Here is a 10,753-nt window from a genome sequence, read left to right as displayed (position 1 = left end):
GTCCGCACACAGTAGCTGACGAACAGGCCCTGTGGAGGGACAGGTGGATGAGCCTGCTGAGAGGCTCAGAGTTCAGCAGCCCCTCCGAGGAGAGGCATGCCTCATGCATGGAGACCAGAGCCAAGCTGAAGACACAACCAGACGTCTGCAGGTTGAGAAATAAAGGAGAAGGGCATTCCCAACAGTGGGAAGAGTGTAAAGCAGCTCAGAGGCTTCCTGAAAGCCAGGAGAACCCTCAGGAACCATCTAGCCCAGGGATTCTCAAGTGTGCTACCGTGGCCAGCAGAAGCAGTGTCACCCACACAAACTGAGTCAGAAGCTCTGCGGATGGAGCCCAGCAATCTGTTTTAACAAACTTTCCAGGTGATTCTGCTACACATTAAGATTTGAGGACCTCTGATTTTCCCCCAAACTATGTTAGTAGAACACTTATCTGCTGTAAGGGTGTCAGGGTGACTCTTGGTTTCAGCTCAGGTCATGATCTCAGGGTCGTGAGCTGAGCCCTGCGTCCAGCTATGCTCAGCAGGAAGTCTGCTGGAGATTCTCTCTCTCCCTTTGCCCCTCCCCTCTTGTGCATATACTCTCTCTCACTCTCTCTCGCTCTCAAATAAATAAATAAGTAAATAAATCTTAAAAAAAAAGAATACTTATCTGCTGTAGATTAATATAAAAAGAGGACCCATGGTCAAGTAAGTTTGGGAATTACTTGCCCTATACCACTTTTGGAAGGTCACAAATCACATTGGCATATAAGAAGTCCTGCAGTAGGGCGCCTGGGTGGCTCAGTCGGTTAAGCGACTGCCTTCGGCTCGGGTCATGATCCCGGAGTCCCGGGATCGAGTCCCACATCGGGCTCCCTGCTCAGCGGGGGGTCTGCTTCTCCCTCTGATCCCCTTCCCTCTCGTGCTCTCTGTCTCTCATTCTCTCTCTCTCAAATAAATAAATAAAATTTAAAAAAAAAAAAAAAAAAAAAGAAGTCCTGCAGTAAAGGGCTTTATTTACTTTCAATTAATTTAGTGTTGTCTCAAATTAATTTTTCAGATTGCCTACTAACATTTTCATTAACACGCTCTCAGGGAAATGCTGATCCAGATCAATGCTCACTTTTCACATGGATGAATTGCAGCCCAGAAGTGCACAGATTGCCCAAACTCAAGAACAGAGTGTGTGTAAGAACTGGAAAAGGCCCTAGCAACATACCCCCACCTAAAAGAGGCTCTGTGGGCTCTCCCAGCACCCTGCACCCTCTTTCCCTCCATCCCAGCCATGTGTCCCCTTGAGCACAGCAATATGGAGCGGGTCAATAGGACAGAGATCTCTGAGTTCTTTCTGAAAGGATTTTCTGGTTACCCAGCCCTGGAGCACCTGCTCTTCCCTCTGTGCTCAACCATGTACCTGGTGACCCTGCTGGGGAACACAGCCATCGTGGCAGTGAGTGTCCTGGACGTCCGCCTGCACACGCCCATGTACTTCTTCCTGGGCAACCTCTCTATCCTGGACATCTGCTACACGTCTACCTTTGTGCCTCTGATGCTGTCAGCATCACCTCCTGTCAGCCCAGAAGACTATCTCCTTTACTGGCTGCGCAATCCAGATGTGTCTGAGCCTCTCCACAGGCTCCACAGAGTGTCTGCTTCTTGCCATCATGGCCTATGATCGCTACCTGGCCATTTGCCGGCCACTCAGGTACCCCGTGCTCATGAGCCCCTGGCTCTGCTTGTCGTTGGTGGGAACCGCCTGGGTCCTCTGTCTCTTCAAGTCAGTGACTGAGACAGTCATTGCCATGAGGCTGCCCTTCTGCGGCCACAATGTGGTTAGTCACTTCACCTGTGAGATCCTGGCAGTGCTGAAGCTGGCATTCAGTGACACCTCTGTCAGTGAAGTCTTCCTGCTGGTGGGGGCCATCCTGCTGCTGCCTATACCCTGGCATTCGTCTGCCTGTCCTAAACACCTATCCTGGCCACCGTCCTGAGAGTGCCCTCAGCTGCCGGACGCCGCAAAGCCTTCTGCACCTGCTCGGCACACCTGGCTGTGGTGATGCTTTTCCATGGCACCGTCATATTCATGTACCTGAAACCCAAGAGCAAGGAGGCCCGCATCTCTGATGAGGTCTTCACGGTCCTCTATGCCGTGGTCACGCCCATGCTGAACCCTGTCATCTATAGCTTGAGGAACAAGAAAGTGTGGGGTAGGAGTTGGACGTCCCAGTGAGGGAGGCCTGGGATCTTCAGATTAGTAGGTGAGGCCTTCATAGGCCTACAGTGAGGACAGGTGGGGTGCAGGGCTGAGTCTGGAATCTTCACCCCAGAAAGGCAGCACCGAGTCCCACTGATGCTGCACCAGAATTGCTCACAAAGCACCCTCAGCTCCTTCCCTGGCATCGCCCTGGCCGGCTCTCCACATCACTTCCTGTACCTTCACGCCAGCTCCTGGCTGGCCTCAAGACCGCATTCCTAGTGGTCCTTCCACTCTATCCTCCCTGGGGCATCCACAGGGACCTCTGTGAAAGGCAAATGTGATCACATCCTCTCCTGATTGAAGCCCCCAAAAAGCTCCCCCTACTCTCAGGACCAAGTGTAAGCTCCTCCGTGGGGCATTCTAGGCCTTCACAAGCTGGCCCTGCTGGTCCTGACTAACCCCCAACCTTCTGCCCCACATTCTCGCACCTGACCAGCCAGGTGTGAGCCCCAGTGTTGCCCAGCCCTGCCCAGCTCTGTGCTTCCCACGCGGCAGCCACACCCAGCACACACCTCCAGGATGGCCGGACCCTCGAGGCCCAGCTCAAATGCCACCTCCCCCAGGAAGCCTCCTCACTGAGCTCCTCCTGTTTTATTTTCAGTGTTACTGTAAAAGCAGGGATGGTCAGAATCTACTCTGTCCCAAGGTCCAGCCCTGCCCAACCGTAGGCCCCCCATAGGTTTTGTAAATAAATACATGAACACAACAGTGTAGGGGAGATGGTGGCAGAGCCTGGCGTCCTTCCTGAACCTGAGTAGAGCGGAGACAGAGTTCAAAGATGACAGGCATGGCCTGGTGCCCTGGGAGGTGACAGTAGAGGCAGTGATGAGGCCCAGAGTCCATGATCCCCAGAGTGGTCCAGCCACGGGGGTACCAGTCACGCTGAGCAGCCCAGGACCTGTGTTCCCAACATCGGTCTTGAGCAGGAACAGAAGCTGTTGCCATGCCTCCCAGCCCAGCATCCAGGCCTCACCTCGCTTTGGGGAGACTTGCTTTACCCTTTCGTACCTCATCACAGGGATCCTGCCAGAGCTGCCCCTTCCTGGTGCTCAGCCTCTTCCCAGCTTTCCTTTCTGACAACTCAGTGAGCACGCAGTAGAAACGGATGCAGATTCACAGAGTAACTCCTTCCCTGCCCGCCCCCACCCTGCCTCAGTTGCACCATCTATATGATGGGGACACGGGCCTTGGCCTCCAAGAAGCAGTCCAGCTCTCCTGCCCTCTGCCACGGGGAAGCCCAGTCCTTGACAGGACCCTCAGTTCCGCTCCAGTCCCTCTTTCTGCTTCCCATGTTGGTAGGAGAGAAGCCCAGCCTGCCCCCTGAAGCTCTACCCTCTCTGACCAAGCCACACTGAAGCCTACCCACCAAGATGTCCAGCTTTGAGGCCACGACAGGAGTTTGGACGTTATCATGTGGGCGCTGGGGTTTACAATCACATTTGCTTTTTTTTTTTTTTTAAAGATTTTATTTATTTATTTGACAGAGAGACACAGCGAGAGAGGGAACACAAGCAGGGGGAGTGGGAGAGGGAGAAGCAGGCTTCCCGCAGAGCAGGGAGCCAGACGTGGGGCTCGATCCCAGGACCCTGGGATCATGACCTGAGCCGAAGGCAGACGCTTAACGACTGAGCCACCCAGGCGCCCCAATCACATTTACTTTTAAATAGCTCACTGATTAGATACCATTTTCCACCCATGAAATTGGTGAAGAATTTTTTAAATTTCTGTTGGTAATGAAGGTGCAGTGAAGAAGTAATGCCCTACGCTGCTGGTGGGGATGGCAATAAGTTAATATAAACTTCCTGAAAAGTCAGTTGGAAGTATGATCCAAAAGACTTTAAAAATTGCTAGACTCTATGACCTAACCCATCTACTTCTAAGAATTAGTCTAATATGATCATTAGAAGCATAAAGATTTATGAACAAGGATATGTATGAGGACATCAATCATAGCATTATTTATAGTAACAAAAAGTTGTAAGAATCTTAACATCCAATCATAGAAGAATGTCCAAATAAATACTGGTGGTGTCCAATGATAGAATGAGATACAGCCTTCAAAAAATTCTTATTTTCTGAAGAATATTTGATAATGAGAAATGCTCACAATGTAATTAATAGAAAATGATCCCAATGTTATTTTTTAAAGTATTTTTGTTATGGATTTATGAGTTAGTATATATGCAAAAAATCCTGGGAAACCAGGACAAAATATTAAGAGTTGTTTCCACTGGGTGGTGGGGTTAAATAGGATTGATTGGTTAGAGCCAATTGTTTTCTTATTTAACTAATGCCAATATTTCCAATATTTATATAATATGAACATGACTTTGAACTTAAAAGTCATGTTCTAATTTTGAATTTAAAAATAAGGTGATACATTTTTAAGAAATGCAAGATCACCTGGTTCCAGAATAGAGCACTGATGAGAAGGCCTCCAGCCCGAGAGGCAGGAAGTGAGGAAGCTGCTGCCCTATTCCAGGCTCTCACGGTGGGGATGGGAATAAGTCAGGGGCAACCTGACCCACTGGGCAACCAAGCAGAGAGAGGGCAGCTGAGAAATACTTGGGATACGCAGACGACTGCAGAGCTGGAAGACGGAGAGAGAGGCCTGTGAGGTGCAGCCTGTGTTTCTGGCTTATTTGCCGCCCGCTGAGACAGAGATGGGGAAGATGAGAGATGCAGGGGGATGGTGTTCAGTTCCAGGTGTCCACGGGTGGCAAGAGGGCACTGTTCCACGAGCACGGAGAAAACAAGTGGTAACAGTCTTCGAATGTTTGACTTTGACCTGGGATCTTGATAAAGATTCAGAAGGACAAATCATAGTATAAGGGAAAACTCTGTCGCTGCTGCTGATTTATTTAAGGCTGTGTTGTAGTCTTTACAACAACTGTGTCGGTTGTTAGTCTTTATGAAGGGAAGGGAGAGGAAACCTGTAGAGACCCATGCACCTGACTGAATCCCTGACTTAAAGTCCCTCACAAGTGCTCGCGGCCTCATACTCTATACAGCAATGTGCTTTCCGGAACTTTCATGAGTCCCGATCCTCACAACATTCTCGAATGGAGACACCCCTTCTCACAGACCAAGACACCCATGCCTAGGACAGGGGGCCCCAGACTTCAATCCTCGGATCCAAGTGGCAGGGCGGCACCGAGACCCGATCAGATTCTGTCCAGTGTTTCTCCTGCACCCATCTCACCGCAGCCAGGCCCTCCCAGGGAAGCACAAGAATCCTGGGGTCTCTGAGCCCCACAGCTGCCAAACCCACAAATTTGCGTAGTTCCAGAGTCTGAACTTTAAATTGGGCAGGGACTGCGAGGTTCCCCAGGGCACGGAGCAGAGAGCTATGTGGCAAGGGACCAGGAGGCTGGTCCTCGAGGCTTTGGCCCTGGCCCATCCCAGCACAGTGTGTCTGCCGGTAATGAGCTCAGCACTTGCGGGCTCTGCTCTCCCAAGCCCTGGGTCAGGACACCTGGCAGCCTGCTCCAGCTACCTGCATGTGCTCATGCCACTGGGCAATAGGTACGATGAGGTAAGGACGATCCATCTAGCCTGTGGACTATTCTCATGAAATCTTCTTTAAACATATGAAAACTAGAATATCTGCTTGTGAAAGAGGACATAATGATACAAGCGATACTGGTTACCACGTACTGATTACTTACCATGTGCCAGGCTCTGTGCTAAGAGCTCTGCACGCCTCATCTCACTGGATCCTCAAAACAACCCCACAAGGAAACACTATGCTTATCCCTACTTTACAGGTAAGGGAGGTGAGGCTGAGAAAACTGCTAGCAAGTGGCAGCTCTGGGACTTGAGCCCTGGTGGGTCTGACTCCAAAGCCCACACTCACCTGCTCTGCCATCCAGCAAGGAAGTGGTCAAGCGGGAATCCTAGATCCAGGCATGTCAGGGAAATTGCAACAGAAGCTTCGGTCCTTTTATGCCCATCCCCTTTCTTTTAAAATAATTTGTGAAGCCTAAAATAAAATATTAAATGGTTCAAACTAGATTCGCCAGCCAATGAAATTGATATAATATTTACCTTGCAGAGTAACCCTGGGTCTGTCAGACTTCAGGGTTGGAAGTTGCTAGACAGAGTGGGGAAATGTTTTAGAGGTGACAGGGTACTAGAGGTCACCTAATTGAGTGGTTCCATTCACAGGAGAAATCTGACCAAGGTCATACAGCAGAATCGGAACAAAGGCAACAATCAAACCTGGATCCCTCACTCCTGTCCCACGGCTCCCAGTCCTGGTTCATGGCATCACCCTACCTTTCAGGAGGTCTAAAACTGGGGTGTGGAATTCGACAATTATTCTCAGAGACACTCGGTTTGCTATCTCGCGTGTGAGACACTGGCGGATAGAAGTCAGAGTGGTTTTCCGAGTGTATTGGGAAACCACCTCATACCCAAATATTCAGGAGATTTCAGGTTTTCCTTCTCCTGGCATGTGGTAGGATCACCCACGGCCAGTGGGGTGTGGGTGGATGTGACCCATGCCACTTCTGGGGCGGGGCATGTAACTGCTGGTATGAACGCCTAGTGTGTCCTTCCCCAGCCATAACAGCTGGTGACGTCGGGATGGCGGACGCTCCCTCAGCCAGGGTCTCTGAGCAGCTCGACATGGAACAGAGCCCCCTGAAAAGCTACAAAGGACATGGAGCATGAGAAAGAAAGAAACCATCGTCATGGTAAGCCACTAAGATGATGTGTGTTACTGCAGCAAAACCTAGCTCATCGTCACTGACGCACCCCAGGAACAGCAGCTGCTCCCTGACGTCCCCTCCCATGCCCAGGGTGCAGAGTCAAAGCTGTCGGTTACCCGGAAGCATGGTATTTCCTAGACACAGACTTGTTTCTTTGGGGCCATAAGCCTGTGGCTCCATGAGTGGGTTCTAATTTCCATGAATGTGTGATGATCACTCTTAAATTGTCAGGAGACCCACTCCTTAGCTCCTCTGAAAGAGCAGGGAGAAGCCCGGTACCCCCCCCCACCACCCCTGCTCTTCTCCAGCAATGACAACAGCTGCTTCCTCGCTTGCTGTGTGTGCTGGTGGGGGAGGTGCTCTCAAGGCGAGACGTCTGGGACTGGGCTGTGGGGGGGGGCGGATTTGGGGCAGCGGAACAGTACGGGATCTCAATGGCAGCAGTGATGGATCGGACACAAGCCTCTGATTACGAGAGCTCAGTCTATTGAGACAGAGACCACACACTACCATGCAAGGCAGAATGCGATTACCCTGTGCTTAGAGCTGTGAGCATCGTGTTGTTGGGCTGGTCAGTCCTACGAGGGCATCTGAGCAGACTGCAGAGAAGGGGTGTGAGAGCCGAGCCTCGAAGGATGAGTGGAAGGGAAAGGCCGCTCCAGGCTGAGGAAAGAACATGAGAAGAGGGACGAGACAGGAGTGTGCGGGTTTGACCATTAATGGGAGGTGGTCTGGTGAGGTTGGAGCAGGTGTACGTGAAGGGATGGAAGGGAGATGAGGCAAGGGGGCAGGCCGGAGCCTGTTCTCAAAAGCCCTTAAATGCCTCTGCCATTCCGTCTTGGTCTTTTTGTTAGAGACAAGGGCAAGGAAGAGAAATATGGAGACAGGTGGTTTCCCACCTTTCACCTACTTGAGACCTACCCCCCCCACACACACATACACCCCTATGTCAGGTGTCAGAATTCGAGGTTAATATAGGTCACTTTGTAATAACACACCCAATAAGGACCAAACCCTTATACTTGCATCTGAAATGCTGTGGGCATAATCTAGACACATGAAGTCATAACCTAGAAAAGGTGCTTCCTTTTAACTTCTTTACAGATTTCAAGTTTTACTTTGTCTTTGAATCCCAAGTTCTCAAAGAGAACCTCCGGTTTCTAAAGTCCAGAGAGAGAAAGGGACGTGTCCAAGTTCACCTAGCATGAGGGAATGAGTGTAAACTCCGTTAGGGCGGAAACCACATCTGCTTCTGCTGTATTCCCACCTCCTAGCACAGGGGCTGGCACATAGTAAGTGTCCCACAACTATTTGTTTAATGACTGAATGAATGAGCCACCATCACACTCAGGCAATTCTCTTTTTGCCAAACCTCAGCAAGAGAAACCTTACCCTTAGTTGTTCGTGTGTTTAAGATTTAAAGTCAGGTGCTAACCCAGATTAATCCGCGGCCCCCGTACACTCCAGAAACCCCCTTAATAATCCCCCTGATTCAGGCCGGAGGAGGGGAAAGTGACAGGCTCTGGGGATGGAAGGGGTCATGACAGAAGCCGGAGCTCGTGGGGAGGTGGCAAGCGCAGATCCAGCAGGAGCCCTGTGGCTGAAGATACGCAGTCTTTGCTCAGGATCCTCAGACAACAGGTAGTGCTGGGCGGCTCACAAGCACCTTTGCGGGTATGTCTCCTCTGAGCTACACAGCACTTCCATTTTTCAAAGGGACGCTGAGTCTCAGAGAAGCCACGTGACTTAGTCAACCTCACACAGCTAATTAGTACTGTCACTGACACTGGGGTGCAAAGCTTGAATATCTGTTGAGTGACTGCTCTTGGCAGCACGCACTGTGGGAGTGTGGGAAGGAAGGAGACAGGGTCCTGCTCTCAAGTGTAATAGAGGAGATGGTCACACAGCACACGGTAGATGAACACAGAGGGACAGCCAAGGGCTAAGGGAGTGCAAGAAGGGAGCAGGTAACCCCTCAAGGAGCAGGAGGGAGAGGGGAGACAGAGAGATGGAACTGTGCTCTGAGGGACGAGCAGGAAGCCCCCACGGGGGTAAGGAAGGGAGGACATGCCTCTAAAAGGGCACTTCTTGGGGCAGCTGGGTGGCTCAGCCAGTTAAGCTGCTGACTCTTGATTTCAGCTCAGGTCATGATCTCAGGGTCCTGGGATCGAGCCTCGAGTTGGGCTCCACGCTCAGCAGGGAGTCTGCTTCAGGATTCTCTTTCTCCCTCTGCCCCTCCCCCTGCTTGCTCGTTCTTTCTCTCTCTAAAATAAATAAACTTTAAAACAAAACAAAATAAAAGGTAACTTCTTGGGCAAGATGTAGCACTGGGAAAAGACAAGGTTTATCCAGCAGAGGGTGAGGCCACCAGCCCCTAAAAAAATGCTAGATGCACCGGAGAGGAGGAATGAGGAGGAAAATCTAGCCCTAAAGGACAGACAGGGCTCCAGTGCTGTCACAGGACATCAGCCTCTCAGCCAACCCAGGAATGAGGAGGTGACTGTATCTTCTGTATGTTAAATTTCATACTCAGCTCCTGTTTCTGCTTTAGACCAGGGGTCACCTGGTCCATAAGACAGCCTTCCTGCCTAACAAGACTGCCGTGCCTTGGGGACATTAGGGCTCCCTCCTGTGAATGCCTGACAATGGCATTTCCCCAGGAGGCAGTGAGACCAGCTCAGAAGAGCAATGAAAGCCACCTGGGAGAAAACTGAGGCCCTCCCTGACTCCCCCTTCTTTTTAAAACTAGTCACTGACTGACAATGCCCCTGCCAGATTAGAACCTGGTTTTCCCTCCTCCTGTGACATCACTGCCAATATCATTTATCCCGCAAGGCAATATGGAGGCCAAGAAGGGAGTCATTTGGCTTGCATGACCACTGGAATATATATGTTCTTGTAGGTTCTTTTAAAAATCAACGGATGAGGGCGCTGCCTGAGTGGCTCAGTCGGTTAAGAGTCTGACTCTTGATTTCGGCTCAGGTCATGATCTCAGGATCCTGTAATCGAGCCCCACATTGGGCTCCCCACTCAGTGGGGAGTCTGCTTGTCTCTCTCTCCCTCTGCCCCTCCCCCTGCTCATGTTCTGTCTCTCTAAAATAAATAAATAAATCTTTAAAAAAAAAATCAACAGATGAGGGAAAGGGAAAAAAAATCAACAATGGTCTTGCACTTCAAGCTTACACATCCTGTGGAGTGAGGATGATTGATCCTTAATGCCCAAAAGAACCACCAGGTAAGCATCATCCATCACCCACGGGCCTGCAAGAGCTCGTATCACCTAGTTCAGGGAAGGGACGACAGCCTTATGATAGGTATGGTATGTTTCTGTCCACTTATTTTTCTTACTGCTGTACCCCAGCACCTAAACAAGATCGAGCACAGAATAAGTATTCAAAGCACATTCAGCAAATGAATGAATCTAAAAGACCATGAGCATAATTCAGCCATATGGAGTCATAACCTAGAAAAGAAGCTTCCTTTAACAGCCAAGAACTCTTTAGATTACAACAGCGTGTGCCAAACATGAGTCCTCCTCTCCTGTCTCCCCTGCCCCCACCATGGGGAGAACAATGAGGATCCTAGGGGGCTAGAATGCATCTCATCTCCCTAAGTTACATCAGAGCTGCAGAGCTGAGAGGGCCAGCTTGCAGGCCTGAAGTCCAATCCTCTCATTATTCAGATGGTGAAACTTAATCGCAGAGGCAGAGATGACCTGCCCCAGGTCAGGTTGCTTGGTTTCCAGGCCAGCAAGAGCTTTTTCTGACACCTGTGTGGTCTAGACAGGAAGGAGGGAGAATGAG

General features: G+C 50.5%; 1 pseudogene; it reads left to right on the top strand.

Annotated features, from left to right (window-relative positions):
• The first annotated feature begins 1,290 nt into the window (after positions 1 to 1,290).
• LOC110581731 lies at positions 1,291 to 2,211 on the top strand (annotated as a pseudogene).
• Positions 2,212 to 10,753: the final 8,542 nt, after the last annotated feature.

This window comes from Neomonachus schauinslandi, chromosome 13 (assembly GCF_002201575.2).
Source record: "Neomonachus schauinslandi chromosome 13, ASM220157v2, whole genome shotgun sequence".
Taxonomy (NCBI): Eukaryota; Metazoa; Chordata; class Mammalia; order Carnivora; family Phocidae; genus Neomonachus; species Neomonachus schauinslandi.
Note: the sequence above shows the minus strand (reverse complement) of the source record. Positions and strands in the feature narration are given on the sequence as shown.